Raw genomic sequence first — 18,921 nt, 5'->3', positions numbered from 1 at the left:
TGGTTTGTGTAATTTTTTTTTTAAGTTCAGATCTCTCTTTTAGAGAGTAATTATCAGTGTGCACTGTTTATTGTGAAAGTTAGCTTATGAAATCAGCTTTTCCCTAAGGGATTTTTGCCAGGCAGTTGAAGTGTAAATGACCCCAGAGTTTTAGATAATATATACAACATAATCAGCTCTGGTTAACCCTTCTTTGGGATCTTATGTGAATTAACCAATGCAGGTCAATATCTGTCATGTGCTGGTCAGAAGTGTGTACTCCTGTGGTGACTGAATGACATCCTGGCTTCAAGAGCCAGCTAACAATTGCTAGACCTATGCTCATGAGAAATAAAAATAGACATCGATACAAAACATTAACTCAAACATTCATAGTAGCATAGAAAGAAGAACTGAGACAGAGAGGAGATAATCCCAGTGGCCAGTAGCTATTTATCAGGTGGACAACATGTGTTGTATCATTATCATGGCATCTCACCTGTCAAGGGAGAGGAATATAGGTTGATATGTGCTACAATGTACTAAACATGGAAAACACTGCTATACCAAGGTGTACTTTATATAACTTTAAGTATGTTCACTATCCTGAATATTCAAATCCATAACAATGGGAAGTAAATTAGTTGCTACCAGAGGGTGAGGGAGACTGATGGGAGCCTATTGCTTACTTATTGCTGATGGATGCAAAGGTACAGAGGTACTTTGGGGCAGGGGAAATTTTTTTTTCTTTTCTTTCTTTCCTTCTTTCCTTCTTTCTTTCTTTCTTTCTTTCTTTCTTTCTTTCTTTCTTTCTTTCTTTCCTTCCTTCCTTCCTTCCTTCCTTCCTTCCTTCCTTCCTTCTTTCTTTCTTTCTTTCTTTCTTTCTTTCTTTCTTCCTCTCTTTCTTTCTTTCTTTCTTTCTTTCTTTCTTTCTTTTTTCTTTTTTTGGTTTTTTAAGACAGGGTTTCTCTGTGTAGGTCTAGCTGGCCTGGCCTCAAACTCACAAGTGCTGGAACTAAAGGCATGCTCTACCACTGCCCAGCCCAAATTTCTTAAATTAGATGTTGTAAGTACAATAAACCCCAATAAGTTCTACATATATAGATGAACTTTGTGTTATGGTATATAAACTTATGTAAGTGAAGTCTGAAGAAGAATAGCTAGCCAGGAGGAAGGACATTTGTTGCAGAGTATGGGGTATTGGAATGACTTTTGTTTAGTTGGATGGAGAGTGACATGAAGTTGTTCTTTCAGATTGGAGGGCCAGGAAAGATCTTTATGTTGGTACTCCATTGATATGAGCCCTAAATGCGAAAATGAAGCCTTGCTTCGTAAAGATTCTGAGCAAGAAGCATTATGGTAAGAAGTCTGTAAAAAGATTGGTGTGCGTAGGGGGAAGGAGTAATTTCAAGTTGGTTCAGAGATGTATGCAGGGACAGTTTCAATGAGACTTGGTGAGAAATGGTATATTCTATAATATCTATTTTATTTTAGTAGAAACCCAGTAGTAATTTTAAGCAATAGTGATGGATATTTTTATCTTTTAAAAAGACAGCTATATCTGCTACATATGTCATAGATTAAAAGTAGAGGTGGACTAGAATGCACTGAGATAGTTCACATCAGTGGTGATGGCTCTACAACCAGCTTGAGGTCAGAGAAGATTGCTGTGGAATGGTATTTCTGTATGATGTGAATATGTGTTGCTCTCATTGGTTGATAAAAACAAAACTGATTTGGCCTATAGCTAGGCAGAATATAGCTAGGCAGGAAAGACCAACTAAATAAAAGGAGAAACAATAGTGGAGTTGAGAGAGATGTGAACTAGCTGCCCAAGAAGCAAGATGCCAGCTGACCCATAATGCCACGGCCATATGGCAATACATGGATAAATAGGAATGGGTTAATTTAAGTTATTAGAGCTAGTCAGTAATAAATCTGAGCCATCAGCCAAACATTTATAATTAATATAATCCTCTGAGTTATTATTTGGAAATGGCCGTGGGATGGGGCAGGACAGAGAAAAACCTCCTATTATAGAAGACAGAAGTGGGCAGACTTAGAAAGATGTCACAATGAAGCTGACACACTGAAATGATCATGATTCAAAACACTTAGTTGTGGCACAGCAGAAAGCTAAATGACTGATTGTCACTTAGCTGAAATGTTCATGACCAAAAGTGTTCGCAAGTTTGGAGTTGAGAGTATCTTGAATAACTAGTGAGATATCTTGAGATGAAAAGCACAAAACCCATCTATATTTTAATGTACACTTATGCAGGTGGCCTATAGAAAATGGTATATAATTTTTAAAAGTAGAGTTGTGCTCTTGCTGTGACTCATCATTCAGGTAAAGTGTGGGGTTTTCCATGTGCTGGGTCATGTTGCTGCTCAGGAGTTTTGGAGCCAAATGTGGTAGCACTTGCCTGATATCACAGTACTAGGGCAACAGAAGCAGTCGAATCATTAGTTCACAGCTAGCTTGGGCTCCATAGAGAGACCTGTCTCAATAAACCAAGACCTGAAGATGTAGGGCAGTGGTAGAATATTCTCTAAACACCTTCAAACTCCCTGGTTTGATGTGTAGCACCACAGGAAAAAAAGTTCTGGAATTTGAACAATGGAACTTAAAATTTTCAGATTAGGGATGCTCACTCTGTTTATGGAGACGTGGACAAGATGTGCAGAGCACTGTTATCATTGAAAGCCTCAAGACACTGCCCAAATGTTCATGAATGGTGGCATGGATAAACAAAATCCAGTGAAGTCACACAATCGAAGGCCAGAACAGTGGTGGCAGTGGACTGACACTAAGGGAAAGGAAGAAGGCACCAGCATTCGTTCACTATTGTTGCACAAACACTGGCTGCGAAGGCCCTCCTGCTTTACAGGTGGGAGACTTTTGAACAAAAATTCAGTGGCTTAACTATGGTCATCAGACCCAGTCAGCAGTTACTCTCAAGGATTCACAGCGGTTGTTCTTCCACAAAGGATTGTGAGGTCTTTCCAATACTGCTCAGAACTCCATTGCCATCTTGGAGAAAAATATGTGAAAAGAAGAAGAAAGGAGAGATGTGGAGGATAAGGGAAGAGGAGAGGAGAGGAGAGAAGAGCAGAGGAGAGGAGAGGAGAGGAGAGCAGAGGAAAGGAGAGCAGAGAGGACAGGAGAGCAAAGGAGAGGAGAGCAGAGAGGAGAGGAGAGCAGAGAGGAGAGGAGAGCAGAGGATAGCAGAGGAGAGGAGAGCAGAGGCCAACTCAACTAATTGTTTTGTTATTTTTTTAGTTGGTGAGACTCATGCTGACAGATTCATGGCTTTTATACTTCAAAAGACCCTTTTCAGTGCTCGTGACAGTCTATGCTCATGATGCCCAGGAGTTCAGAGCACTTCCTTGTACAGCCTTGGGATCAGTGCCCCTGTGCTGTTCTTTACTGGAGACAGATCAGGTGGCAAGCATCATGTTCTGTGTAATCTAGGCATGACTCAAGATTCTGTTTTCAGCATGTAGCAAAGACATGGCAAAGTTGACAAATGACCTGAGTTTTAAAACTTGGGCCAAATAGATGTCTGTAGATCATACTAGTTTTGTTGGTGAACGTTATTTTTCAGACTATGTTAGTGAAGACAATCTTTATCGAACCTTTTAGGGAGTACAATTACATCAATGGCTTAAGAATAAGTAGGGTAGTGTTAGAAAATTGGAAGCTTGTTTCTGGGTCCTGTGTGCCCTCATTGGATAAGTGAGTGGCAAAAATGGGGGTTCAGAGGCCCTTCTGGGGCTCACGGAGCTTGACCATAAAGCACTGCAAACCTGGTCTAATAACATTAAGTTTTCTCAGGACATACTTTACTCAGTATAGTTTGTTGTTCACTGTTTAGGCTCTTCAGTGCAGTAATTTGTGCCATGAGCTTTTCACGTGAACAGTTTACATATATTTAATAAATTACTAGCCTCGGCTGTTAGGGTAAGAGAGAGAAATAACTTTTGGTCACTTTCAGTATAATCTAGGAGGCGTAGGCTGCCATTTTTCAGGTCCCTCTCTCTTGAGTGATTCACTCTGTCTTTGAGTGTATCTTGTCCTAGACACGAAGGGTATCTGGGGACCTTGAAACCTGAACTTCTTCCAGTCCCAGTGTGGCAGCAGAGAGTTGGGACCTGCAAGTCCTCTTCCAATGGCTTGGCTTAGTGTTTGGGGAGAAGCCAGGAGCTCAGGGTTGAACCCTGTTATTTCCTCACAGTCTCTTATTCTGGCACACAACTTCCAAGGCTCTTTCTCTAAGTGTCTGGGAGCCATCCCTCCTTCAGCAGGCAGTGGCTCCAGAACTCTGGGTCAACTGGTTGCATAAAAGCCTAAGTAGTTCAGAACTTCTTGTCCATAGTCCTGTCTTTAACCCTGTCCACTGCTGCTGAAGCCCCCTCCCTTTTTAGCCCTCACAGGCACTTGGCGTTCCTGATGCTCTCTCTCTCTCTCTCTCTCTCTCTCTCTCTCTCTCTCTCTCTCTCTCTCTCTTATTTTGTATTTGTTTTATGTTATTAAAGATTGAACCTTGGGCCTTTCATGTAAAAAACAAGTGCTCTACCCCTGATCTGTACATGTAGCTTTGCTTTATTTTTGAGGCAAGGTCTTACTAGGTTCCCTAGTCTGACCTTGATCCTTTTTGTAGCTAAGTCAAGACTAAAACCTGCAATCATTCTTCTTCAGCTTCTAGAGTAACTGAGATTACAGGCCTGTGCCATAGTGTGAGGCCTAAACCAGAAGCAAGTATATTTAGAAAATGTCAACATGTTGGCAGTAGGGTGTGTCCATGGAGGCTAAGCTTTCTCCTACATCTGTATCTCCAAGTGGGCATGGACTAAGACTAACACCTTACCTCATCAGGTAATTTTATTAGCTATGCTGACCTCTTTTTATTAATTATTATATAGGAGATTGGATTTAGAACCTATGTGTACATGCTACCATCTGTACATGCTACCACCTGCTTATTTAGTCTACATTTTTTTCCATAGGTTAATCTGTGCTGCCTGGGGTTTATGATTTCCCTGCTTTATCCTCTTGAGGAGATGGAATTAGAAGCCTGAACCATCAGGTTCAGTGATTTGATATTTTTCAATGGAGAATATGGATCTAAGACAGGTATGGTGGCACATACCTGTGAGTTCAAGCGAACTTTTGTTTCAGAGCAAACTTATCTTACAATCGAAAGCAAGCAAGAAAAAAAGAATCCAGTCCAGACTTTTCTTCTTTCACTGTGCAAGTGTCCTGGAAAATAGACTATTCTATGAAGGACAACAATTGGTATTATATAAGAACCATTTCCTAAATCTGTTGACCTGTCTTTTCTTTATCAAAATTATCACTGTGGGATAGAACTCTAAAAGCCTTGTGAGTTCAGGGTCCCAATCATTCATTTCCACCTTCTCAGAAGTCACCAGGAAGGATTGTTCTCTGCGAGTTTGGTTAGAGTGACTCACTCTGGTAATAACACAGGGGGATCAAAATTGCAAGCCTAGACTGGCACTTACTGGTATGTTCTTTTGCTAGATGTTGGAAAGGCTGAAATTACGACAAGCTTAAAGGAACCATTTAACCCATTTCATTCCTTGCACTGAAACTATCCAAGACACTCATGGGTAATTTCTATTGAAAGGAGCATCCTTCAAGTAATGATTCAGACATTGATAATATTTAAGTACAGAAATGTTCATCACATTATTCACCCCCTTAACCATATTGTCTGCATTTCCATAAATATCAGTTTATATTGCTAAGACACCTGGTAAGACCTTAAATTCAGAAGCATTCTACACTTGTCTCTTAGGAAGCTGGATCTTTCAATGAAAAGCTTCCATGATCTAAGACTGATGTTTCTATTAACAATATTTAATGTCACTGAGTTATTTCAACAGAGCAAAATTCATCTCCAAATTTCTATCATTTACTCCTTGTGTGATCTTGAGAAAGTAACTCATTGTTTCCCCATCCATAAGAGGGAAACCATGATAGCTACTTCATAGTTTTTTAGAAACAATTAAATTAGTTAATAGGTATAATATGCTCAGAGGAGAAATTTTCCACAGCAGTTAGTAAGTGGTGATTGTTGACTTGGGGGGTTCCCTATCCTTTGAAAGCTTCTTAATTTCCTTCACAGTTTATATTAGTAGCCCATGCTACATGTAAATAGGTTTTGGAAACTATAAAACGCCATATTAGTTTGTATTTTTGTTTTACTTTTTCATTATTTTTTTTTTATAAATATGTGTAAGGGTACTCTGCTTGCATGCATGCATGTACACTGTGTGCATGCCTGGTACCCAGAGAGACCAGATGAGGGCATCAGATCCCCTGAATCTGGAATTACAGATGGTTGTAAGTTGCCATGGGGGTAATGGGAATCTGTCTATTCTGGATCCTTTAGAAGACCAGCTATTGCTTTTATCTTCTTAGGTGTCTTTCAGCCTCTATGTTCTCTTTGTCCTCTCCTTTAAGCACTCACACTAAACGACTTCACAGGAGGAACTTGTTAGAGGTAGTGTGTGGTGCCAAAGGTGTCCGGATACAGTGACATTCCAGTTTTGAACATGCTGTTATGAATTCCATGAGAGTGCCATTTAAGTTAACAGGTTATGCCTCTACTCCCTGAGGAATTCAGAATGCTCCAGAGAGTATCAAATTTGTATTCTTAGAAACAAGCAAGATGACAGCCGAGCACACAATACAAACTGGAATCACAAGAAGTGACTTCTATTTCCTGCTTAGGTTGTGAATATTTAGTCATGGTGTATCATGGAATCCTGCTAACTAAATTCTGGCATTGGCACTGTAGTTTCCCTCCAATTCTTTCTCCCTTTGCTTATCCAGCTTCTTGGAATCTCTTAATTTGAGACTTAGTGGGGCTCACTGGTACCTTCATAGGAATTAGTTTACTGTATGTGAGGGTACCTGAACCTAAGGACTCTGGGTGAAAAGTAGTGATGACTGAGCTGTCCATGGTACCATTTTAGGAGACAATGAATTCCAGCCAGAATAGTCATAGGTGTGCATTGAAAAATGTGTTTGCTGTGTTAGTGCTCATCTTTCCTTAGGATATAAAGGAAATAAGAACAGGGCGCTTTGTCATGAGGTAAGACATTGCTTTGGGGCCTTTTCGTATTACCCAGGAATAAGAAAGGTCAAAGTTACATGGTGTGAAAAAGACAAAATTCTCCTGTAAACTCCTGAATGCCTTCAAAACTCACTGCATTTGCCCTCAGTCAGAATTTATTTTCTTCCATACCTATGCTTGATTTCAATTAAAAGAAGACAGCTTACTTAATCTTTCTCACCAACTGATATGGTGTATACCTGAGTGAACGGGACAATTTTCCTTATAAATTATGTATAAAATCCTCCACTGCTGAATCTCTTAGAGGCTCAAACGAGAATTCAATTTCTCTTAGCTTATTTTTTCATGGTTCTTGGGATATTCATTTCAGATTTCCACTCATTTTTATAAATGTCTTATTTATTCAAGCTCTTCATAGAAAAAGGTAATGCTGTGCTTTGCTGATTTTATTACCCTGGACAGGTTACAATATCTTTTCAGAAGCCAACACACTAATTGATTTTAAAGTTTCTGTAACTGTTGGAAAGTCTTTTGCCACAGACTTAAGAGGGGGGTCTTGTGGGGAGTCCCTGGCCCCACTGAAACACAGGATGCTCTGATCTGTGTTCCTCCTCCTTCTTTTATACATGTGGGTATCTTTAGTCCTTAACTATGCTTTAGCTACATAGTCAAAAATGTCAAAGTTCCCATCAACCCTTGGTCCAGCTTTTGTTCTTCAAAGTCCTTTAGTGGGTTGCTACAGTACTCTTGGTTGCCTGTCATGATTCTACCCTTGGCTTTCTTTGACAGATATTGCTTGGGTAAGAATCTCTAGTTACAGACGTCAGAAATGAGAAAGATGATGAGGTACTGTTAAGCCTGGATGCATGCACATGTGTCCTTCAATCCAAGTTTGAGATTTGAGGAGACTATGAAGCCAGATAGGAAGGGGGAGTTGGGATTGTAGGAAGGATCCTGAGGTGAATATGAATCAATAAAATCTGACCTTTCTTTACTTTGTAGCCCAGTCTGACTTGCATTTCTTTCATTGAAATGACATTGTCAAGGACATTAGAAAAGAACCAATTACCATGTTAAAGGCCTTCTTTGTCTTCCTTTAACATATATATATATATATATATATATATATATATATATATATATATATATATAAAGTTTTGAGGCTGATATCTACATATCTCATATATGTGAGAATGTGTGACTTGGCTATTGTCAAATTCTTCAGATCCTGCGATGCCTAATAATGTTAACGTCATAGAGTCTATAATGACCTAGAGATAAGTTTTGGGTCACACCTGTGTCAGGTTTTCTTCTAGGCATATCTGTGAAGGAGTGCACAGATTAGGTTAACTGAGACTGGAATCCCCACCCCAGCTGTGGATGACAGCATTCCACAAGCTGACTTCCTGGACTGAGTACAAAAAAGGGAGTGAGTTGAGCATAAGCATTCATCTCTCACTGCTTCCTGACCATGGATGCAATGTGAGCAACTGCTTCATTCTCCTGTTGCCATGGCTGGCCTGTACCCTCAAACTGTGAGGGACAGGTCCTTCCTTCCCTAAATTCTTTTTATCAGGTGTTTTGTCTTAGCAATAAGGAAAGTCATTGATAGGTTTATCCTCAAAAACATTCAGTTCTGCATACTCATTTCTTCAGGCACATTTAAACTTTTACTGAGGTGCATGATGCATGATGCTTAGATGCATGCCTGTTGGCATCATGTGTCATGTACCTTTATGCTTTCTTAGTCTGGATGTTCCAAAAAGTTCTGACCTCTTCTTTGGCGATATTCCAGTTATGATCTATCTTGCTCCCCTGATCCCAACACTCTGCAAACCCAAACACAATTACTGAATAATGAGCAATACATGTCTATGAGTGTTTTAAGTAAGAGAAGAAGTGGTGGATTTGTTGGCTTGAAACGAAACTAAGGAAACATAATTCAGTAGAACTTAGATGCATCTCAAAGAACACACTGTGGTCCATGTTTCCTGGACACCTCTGCTTCACCCTGGTTGCTTTCCTTCTCATGATAGATGGCCCACAGTTGCCTTTAGATGCTGGCTAAAGATTCTTTGTGAATGGAGGAGAAAAGGAACTCACTAGTTTCAGAGAGATTTAACTTACTCCATCACAAGCATGCTGCAGAGGGCAAGAGCTGGTCATTGGCTAGATCTCTCAGACCTTTCATGGAAGGATTTTGCCCTCAAAACAGGCAGAAATAGGCCAAGGGAAAGCCATTTGCCTTCTCCCTTGAACACTGATGCTCTCTCCTGTTTTTTCCTTCTGTTTTCTGTGTGAATACTCTGCTATTGTACCCTGTGAATACAGAAGTACTTTTCTATTCTGAGCTGTGGTGCAAAGAGTTCTGCAAGGGAAATAGGTTTTTCCATTTCTTATGAATATAAAAATGAGAAGAAAAATTTAAGGTTCGGCATGGAGGCTGGTAAGATATATTTTAGGGGATATTTTCCTAACAGTAAGGATTCTAAAGTAAAAAATCAGATTTGAAGAGGAAGGCAATAGCAACATATGATTTATTTGCCCAGAGCAGTTCAGGTGTACACATGAAGGTAGGAAGGGAGAGGTCAATATCCAGGCACAATGTGATCATTCCCAGCTGCAAGTAATATCCTCAGCAAACTCAGCTTCTGAAATGTGTTATCAGTATGAGATCACATTGGTTCCCAGTTTATGAATTTTAAAAATTCTCTCTCCAGTACTGACACATACATGGAGTTTTACTTTTTGATGCATTTGTGTGTGTGTGTGTGTGTGTGTGTGTGTATGTGTGTGTGTGTATGTGTGTGTGTGTATAATTCCCAGATTCATGATTTAGGGAATCATCTTCAATCAGATAGATTTCCTACCTTATTTAGTGAGTCAGGGTCACTCCATAAAACCCAGCTATCACCAGTGTGACTGGCCTTGGTATCCAGCTTGCTCTGAGGATGCCCTCTCTCTGTCTTCCATGGCTGGAATTGCAGATGAACAGTCATACTCACACAGCATGGATGTGGTTTCTGAGGATATGAGCTCTGATCCTCAAGCTTGGATGGCAAGTGCTTTAACCACTGAACCATCTCTCCAGTTCCAGAAATTTAAAAAGATTTTCTGAATGTCTGAGGTGAGTTTTTTTTACATTAGAAAAACCCACAAATGGTACAGCCACTTTAAAACCAGCAATTGACACTCGAAGTGGGATGTGCCAAGTTTAAGTTACACAGCTCTGGCAGATGACTTTTACCTTTGCCATCTTCAGGGCATTTCCCCAAGTCCCCAATTCTAGCATCTACAGTATCTGTAAAGAATGCATTCTGACTGGAACAGGAGGCTCAGCAGTATAATGCTGCCAGCGTTTCCTGGATAACTTTTAAGTCATAGCTCAGTGGTCTTGTCCTTTCCTGTTCCAAGGATTTGTTCTCTCCATTTGTCCTTAGCTGATTAGAAAAACACTGGACACAGAAGTCCCTAGTCCATAAACATCACCCTAGTTACGCAGCAAAAGGAGAGCACTGCTGTTAGCTTGGTTCACTGACTTCAGGACTTTTTACAAACTGAAGGATTTGAAAGGATATAATGCAACCATATTGTTAAATAAATTGCTAGGGTCAAGTTTTACTCTTGGGTTTTCATAAAGTTTGTACCACAGAAAGTGTGCTGGGACATCCAAGGACAGGAATTAGCCTTCCATCAGTATCTGGATGTCTCAGGGTGGGAGGTGAGCCTTGTTCCTGAGTGTGCAGGCTTGTTTTCTGTTTCCGAATTTCAAATGGTCATGCTCTACTGTGCAACATGGTTTACAGGAGGAATTGCTGTTTTGATTGGTGCTTTGCCACATGCTTCCTTCTTGAAAGATAGTGGGCTTTTGAGATGGATTTTGTGGCGATATTTGGAATGGATGAAATTTAGTAAGTGAAGTCTTACATACTGTCGGTATTCTTACATGCTTTCTGTATTAGGTTTTTTGAAGATGAAAAAGTTTCTCCAAGAAAGGAAGTTTAAATTCAGTTGGAAACAAAATCACGCACATTGGAAGCCACAAAGAAGGCAGAAGTATCCACAGATGTGCTTATCTACAAGGCTACAGAGAGGGAGGGTCTCCGGGACCAAGACACATTGTGGTTCAGCAAGGGAAGCCAGCCAGAAGGAAATAGTCAAATTTTACACATTTCTTTGAACTGACCGATAGACCATATGTTATCAGAAAATAATGTTATCCAAAACTCTATAAGCTGTTTTTAATTGCGGAATTGCAAATCAAACCATTTAAATTTCTTAAGAAATGTTATTTTCTCTATAAAATCTTCATCTGTAGAAATCCAAAGTAGTCATCTTGCCCTTCCCAGAGATTGCCTATTTCTTTTTGCTCTGAAAAAATTTAGGCTGTCTTTTGCAGGATGGTCTGTGTGAAGCATCACAGAATGCCTCCTCCATATTTCTCCTCCTGTCTTCACTGCTATGACCCATTGTTTTTTACTTGGTGCTTTACTAATTGGGACATCAGTTGTCTGTGTTAATAAACACTTATTCCGTTTGTTTCTAGGAAAAGAAAAGTACTTTGTTATAAGGAAACACAAAACAAACAAAAGCAGAAAGTGTTTGATTCCTGTCAAGGAGCTTGATAGAAAAGGGAAATAATGAGTGTGACAAAACTGATAAGCAGTTGGCTGGGAGATAGCTCACTCTATAAAGTGCTTGGAATATAAACATGAAGACCTAACTTTGATCCCCAAACCCACCTAAAACATGGATATGACAGTGTAAGCCTGTAATTCTAGTGCTGAGAGTAGAGACAAATGGATCCTTGGGACCCATTGGCCAAACCAGCCTGGCCTACTAGATGAATTCTAGACCTGGGTGACACCTTGTTTCAGAAACAAAGATGGGAAGCTCCTGGGAAACCACAATTTGAGTTGATTTCTGGGCTTTATACACACATACACATATACATACCTACTTACACACACACACACACACACACACACACACACACACACACACACACACACAAAACACACACACACACTCACTGATAAATATTTATCTGTTGGGTAAATAAACTGCCATGACCTCTTGGAGATGTGAAAAGTCATCAAAAGCTAGAATGATTACAGAATGAAAGACCCAGGAGCTGAACAGGAGCTGAACTTTGGGATATTGGAATGATTTGGAAGGAGAACAGATACAGGAAATGATTCCAGATTTTAGAGAGCAGTCAGATTTGGTAAGAGAAATCTTTAAGTATCTAGCAGTATTAGAGGAGCAGAAGAAAATAAAACAAAAAATGGAGAGCATGAAGGTTCTTCATACATGTGCATTTTCTAGTTGGGCACTAGAAGGACTTTCAAAGGTGCAAAATAAGCAAGAAAGTCTTGGCAAGTACATTAGCACTAAATCACTGTTACCTCCAAATGTTGTGGATTCTGAACCCCACTACATGTATGGGACTGTTTCCCAAGATATTTTGCATACTCTGCTAAATTAAGTCAAAGGTTATTTTTAATTTATGTAAACAGTTACTCTGTAGATGAAGAGAAAAATGTAGATGTGGAAAATGGCCACTCAAGGTAGACCATTTATGATGTAGAACAGGAACACATGAGAGACTCAGTGGTCCAGGTTGGGAAAACTTGGCTAGACAGTGAGGTATGGTATGAATTGAGAATATTTAGAACATGGTTAATTTGGAGATGACTTCACACTGGTTTGGATTGTTAGCCAACATGGGGGTTTGTGACTTGGTGATCTGCTTATGCTATGTAAACAGCAGGTTTTTCCTGCCATTCTTGACCTTCCAGGCATGAATCTCAGCTAGAATCCAAACAAATAAGTTTGGGTGGTGTGGAAGAAAGTGGGAAGCTTAGGGAAAAAATACAGTAGTCCAGAAAACAGAATCTGCAGGGCTGTCTCATCAGGTCTGATAGCAGGAGGGAATATATGTAATGGAAATAAGCAGACTAGGCAGTTTTATGCCTTAGGTATTTATATCATCTATTAAAGATATTGCTATAGTCCTTTTTTAGTGATTTGCTGGACAGTTAAATTCAAACTTCAGTTCAGTTTAACACCCCAAAGTGGTTGTTTTACATAATTTATGTTACCAGGATTTCTTTCAAACTATAGTTGGACCTTCACAGATTGAGGAAGAGGCTGAAGACCGGAGCCAAACATGGCAAACCAGTACCTAGAGGAAGCTCTCTTAACCTTCCTCCTTCATACAGTATTCATTCAGTGGTTTGTCTGAACATTTATGGTCAAAGAGTGCCACTGAACATTTATGTGAATGAGTAGTAATTGTTAGAAATTGATGATGTATATTGATTAAGACAGGAATAAAGTGGTAAGATTGTAAGGAAATCTAGCATGGAAAAAAGATGATGGACTAGGGACATAGCTCAGTGGTACAGTGCTTTTTTATTATGTATCCCCAGACTGAAACACACACACACACACACACACACACACACACACACACACACACACACACGTATATATATATATATACACACACATAAGATAAGGAGGAAGGCAGGAAGGCAGGAAGAAAGCAAGGAAGGAAGGAAAGAAAGAAAGAAAGAAAGAAAGAAAGAAAGAAAGAAAGAAAGAAAGAAAGAAAGAAGGAAGGAAGAAAAGAAGACAAGGAGGGGAATGAAAGGCCAGAAAAGAAAAATGTTTAGAAGGAAGGGGATGGAAGGAAGGACCAATGAAAGGAGTTCAGCTAGATCTCTTTTGTTCAAGACCAGGTTTTTCCGTTTGTGACTTTTCATGTGACCAGGACTGCTTGTGCCTTCTAGTCTGTATGAAATGATGACAACAATAACCATTACATCATAAGGTTTTTATTGGAACAAGAGTGAATTGTGTGACCCTTATTGTGCTGCTGGACACATAGGAGGCATTCAGTGTACATAAACCATATTTGCTCTAAACACGTGGAAGAAAATTAGGACTACTTTATATTGAGCGTAGGGATGGTCAGGGCACTGGCATATGCCTTTTCTGAAATCACAAATGGCATCTTAAGAAGCTTACTTTTTAAACAGCAAAAGTTAGAAAACCCAGTGTCATCTCAGACCAGTGTGGCATGATGTGCTTTGGAACAATCCATCATTCATTCATTCATTCATTCACTCATTTCCCCTATTCTTTCTGGAGAGTCTATAGAAGAGTGGTTCTCAACTTTCCTAATGCACAACCAACCCTTTGACACAGTTCTTCATCCTGTGGTGACTCCCAATTACAAAATTAGTTTTGTTGCTACTTCATAAATGTAATGTTTCTATTGTTGTGGGTTATAATGTAAATATTTTTGAAGACAGAGGGTTGCCATAGGGGTCATGACAACATGAGAATCAGTGATGTAGAGGAGAGCTTGCATGGTAAGGAGATGTACTCTACTCCGGTATGAGTCTCACTTATCTTCTGTACTCCGTAGCTCTTCAGGTCTCTGGGAAATGCTTAGCCTGAGTCATGCTTTGCTAGTGAGAGTGTGAGTAATAGAAATAGTCTGTAATTTTCTGCGTCTGTGCTTGTCAAACAAAATGTAGATTTTTTTCATTTGAGATTTGTGATCAGGTGTTGTGCTCTCAAGTCTACTAGACCTCAACTCCTTCCCAGAGAAATATCAGGAGAATTAATGGGGATGGTGACAAAAAGGCTGGAGGAATGGAGCTGCCTGTTTCGGCTATTCACTCTTGTAGGGGACCAGAGTTCAATTTCCAACACCCGTGTCAGGGAGCCCCCAAATCCAAAATCTATAGTTTCAAGGAACCAAACTTTCTCTTCTGACCTACAAAGGCAATTCCTGCACACATACATATAAAAATAGAAGAAATATTAGATAAATAAATAAATAAAGGCCTGGAAGCACCCATGAATCTTCCTTCACAACATTCCTTCCCTTCCCCAATCCCAGAGCATGAGAGTCCTCATTCTCTTGACTGTCCAGCTCCTCAGTGCTCTGCTTCCTCCAGTACCCAGGCTGGTACAGTCTTCATTCCAAAGCACATGCTGCTGTGTCCTCTATTCCAGACCTGCTGACCTCTCCAAAGGTACCTGAATCAAGCCCAGAGGTGGGTTTTATTCCTCATCATTTCCATGTATCTCTTACAAAATCTTGCTGCAGAAACACTTCTTCACTTCCAATCTTTATTTCAAAATGCCTTTTATCTTTTTAGGAATTACTCTCAAAATAATTCTCATGTATTAAAGTTAAAAACTTAAGATTTTGAAAATGTTGATGCTGTGATGGCATGCACATTAGATTCAAGAGGCTGAAATGAGCGGATATATATGAAATGCACTGTTTGCTACAAATGAAGTAGCTTCATACAAAGCTTTTATAGTTTACATATTATACTCGTAGTTCTTAACTTATGTAGCCATATTTATAAATATTTACATACGGGTGTTGATTCAACAGTGTTTCAGCATCTAATTCTTTACCCAAAATTAGTAGGGAAGATAAAGACACACAAAACCCTGCCCCAACATTTTGGAGCTTACAGCCCAGCAGGGAAAAGAAGAGAAATATCTGTAATATGTGAGGCAGATGTGAAGAGTGTCCATAAATGAGATCTACACACACCTATTTGCAACAAAAGAGAAAACTATATCTTGAGCAAACATAAATCTGCTCATGGACTGATCCATCCGAACTAACCGCTGTACAGCTCACTCCAACATCTCCTCTAATTTCCTACTATCTGGAGTGTCATCATGGAAGTAATAGGGATGCTAAACCAAACTGTAGGTCTAATGAGATTAGAGATGAAATTATTCTTCAGAGTAAAATAAATAAACTAAAATAAACCCGTCCCCTATACGAGAACGCCCCAGCAGGTAGCTCACTAATGAAATCCATGATTTCCAAGGGGTTGTGCTTTCTGAAGTTTTTGGCAAAGCGCTAGTTTCTCAGAGGCTGTTCATCCGAAGAAGCAATTTGACGACTTGAGTCTTTCTTGTCCTCCCCATCTGAAACTGAAAGAAACCATGAGGACAATTACGCCCTTCCCCAAAGTGAAAACTTGGTTGGAGAGTGGTATAAGCCTGACATAACTAATTGGGGCAAATATTCAGCACAAGGCACGGGAAATTAACCTCCAACGTCTCATTAGCATTAATGGGAATTGCACAGCTAATTCCCTCCCCATTGTGCACAATATTTACTTCATAATGTTTATCCTGACAGTCTACAACTTCCAGCAGGAAGCAATGATTTAGGCACATGGGGCTGAAAATTCTGCTGGGTATTTTGTGAGTTACTTTCTATCCTTGCTAGTATGCTCAGAGGATGACCTCTGGGTGCCACGCATCCCTCCCAGAGCCACAGTCCCTGTCGCTTCCCTTAGCCCTATGCTTTCATACAGATGTATATTGAAAAGAAAAGAAGTATTAACTTTGTCCTCATATTTTTTTTTTTTTACCCAGCATGTTAGAATTCCAAACTCAAGACACAGGATTAGATGGCCAGGCTAAACTGTAAGAAAAGTCACCTGCTACAGCTACACCTTCCTCTGTCTTTCTCTCTTCCTGTTCAGTACTGCACCCACTGTCACCAGAATCCCACATGGCCACAGGCTCTGACTTGCAGTCTGTTCTATTTCACTGATATTTAACTGACCCATGGAGTCTGCTTCCAAGCCATTTGCCATTGTGTTAGAAAGTGCCAAGGTTGTGAATCTTTGTAACTCCATTTACTCCTTCCCGCCATAGGAAAGAGTCTTCTATCCATGGCACTTTGGGCCATGTGACGTAGCTTGTGGCAACATTGTGATTTACAGTGCATACCTGTTTTGAGGTGTGTGTGTGTGTGTGTGTGTGTGTGTGAGAGAGAGAGAGAGAGAGAGAGAGAGAGACAGAGACAGAGACAGAGAGACAGAGAGAGAGACAGAGAGACAGAGAGAGAGACAGAGAGAGAGACAGAGACAGAGGGGGTGAGGGAGAGGGAGAGGAAGGGAGACAGAGAGAAGGGAGACATCCTAGGGCCATGCCCCTATCCATTTGATATCTAGAGAGGAAGAAGAGAGTAAAACTATGGGTGGTGAGCTTGTCTGATCTCCATGACAAATGCTGGATATGCAGAACACAAGTCAGACACAAAGGAGTACTCACCATGTCATTCCACCTGTGTGAACTTTAAAATGAACGTGAAGCCAATGTAGCTAGATTTCCTGTGTTCCGGCCTGCCACTTGCCAAATCTCTCCCACTGGTGTCCCCCAAGTAAACACACAGAGGTTTATATAAATTATAACTGCACGGCCATGGCTCAAGCCTTTTGCTAGCTAGCTCTTGTATCTTAAATTAGCCCATAACTATCAATCTATGTATTGCCACATGTTCCATGGTTTTACCTGAGTCCCATTACATGTTGCTCCTTGGGCGGCTTGCTGGCATCTCCCTCTCTCTTCTTCTTGTCTCTCTCTTTGAATTTCCCGCCTGCCTCTAAGCTGCCTTGCCATAGGCCAAAGGGCTTTATTTATCAACCAATCAGAACAACACATATTCGCAGTGTACAGAAAGACATTCCCCCATCAAAGCCAACTGCGGAATTTACAGATGTTGCTTAGAGAAAAAAACAAGAAAATACAAAAGTAGGTATTCAGTCCAAACCAAAATAATGGTTACTGGAAGTCAGGGTAGTCATTAGAGGGGCTTTTCTGACCCTCAAGGTGGTCTTATGCTCACTTATGATGAAGCATCATGAACTGAGCCAAACTGTATACTCTGAATGTTTATTTAACAGCAAAAATTAAATTTACACACTAGAATAGCTTCAAGCGCTCCCTGTCATGTTGTTCTATGCTGACAAGGGTATCAATGTCACCATGCTCATTTTTACTTTATGTACTGTTTACATGGAGAAAGCCTCTCCATTGGTGATTCCTTCTGTATTTCTATTAGTCTTTTCATCTATCAATGGTGATCAGTTATTTTTGTAATGGGTTATCTTTTAAAATTTGTCATCAGGTAAGTGGATTGAAACAAAAATGAATAATAACTTTAATTCCATTGGGAACATTAGAAACCCAGCAAGTGTTGCCCTGCCAAAGAATGAGGTGCATCTTCCAGACAGAAGGAACTTGTCTTTTCATGGTGATCCATGCTCCCCTATCTCCCTCCAAGATCCCTTCAGTGAGAATCCCTGTTTGATACCACCAGAAGACTTAGACAATTGCAACATAGGCAGCCATGCCAGCACACTGGGAGCTCAGATGGGCAAGGCTCATCTTATTAAAACCTCCTGCTCTCAGGCCTCCTTGGGGTTTTCTAATGAACGCTTGTGACCTTTCCTTTGTCAGACATGTGCTGGGATGTCCAGAAGGAATTGTGAGAAATCATGCCATCAGCAGTGTTACTCAGTGAGCACCAGAATGATAGCAATGTTTATGTCTTAACCCTGATCAACTGTGTCACCTAAAGGAGACCACAGAGCATCCTAAAGTCGCCATGTCATCACTGCTGTTCTGGAACATGAGAACAAATGGGTTGTTTACTTCATATTTACATTTAATCAACAAAAAGTGACCAGCAGGCTGCAGGGCAGTTTTGACATTCACTTACTCACTTACATCACACTGTCTTTTCAGATAACTGATAAATCTTTTTTTTAATCATCTCTGAACATGCAGGTTTTGGTAAATCTACTCTCCTAACCCCCAAACCCTAAATATAATCACTTCATGATCTGAAAATTAGGTTATCGAACAAATCGTTGCTCTCAGATGAATGAGAAAACTACTTTGTTTGAAATATTCCCAAAGAGGCTAGAGCTATGTGTTCCTGTCGGGAGTTCCTTGTGGGGACAATAATTAGGTTTCTGACCTCAGGCTG

The sequence above is a fragment of the Peromyscus leucopus genome, chromosome 19 (assembly GCF_004664715.2).
Source record: "Peromyscus leucopus breed LL Stock chromosome 19, UCI_PerLeu_2.1, whole genome shotgun sequence".
NCBI lineage: Eukaryota > Metazoa > Chordata > Mammalia > Rodentia > Cricetidae > Peromyscus > Peromyscus leucopus.
This window is presented reverse-complemented; position numbering follows the sequence as displayed.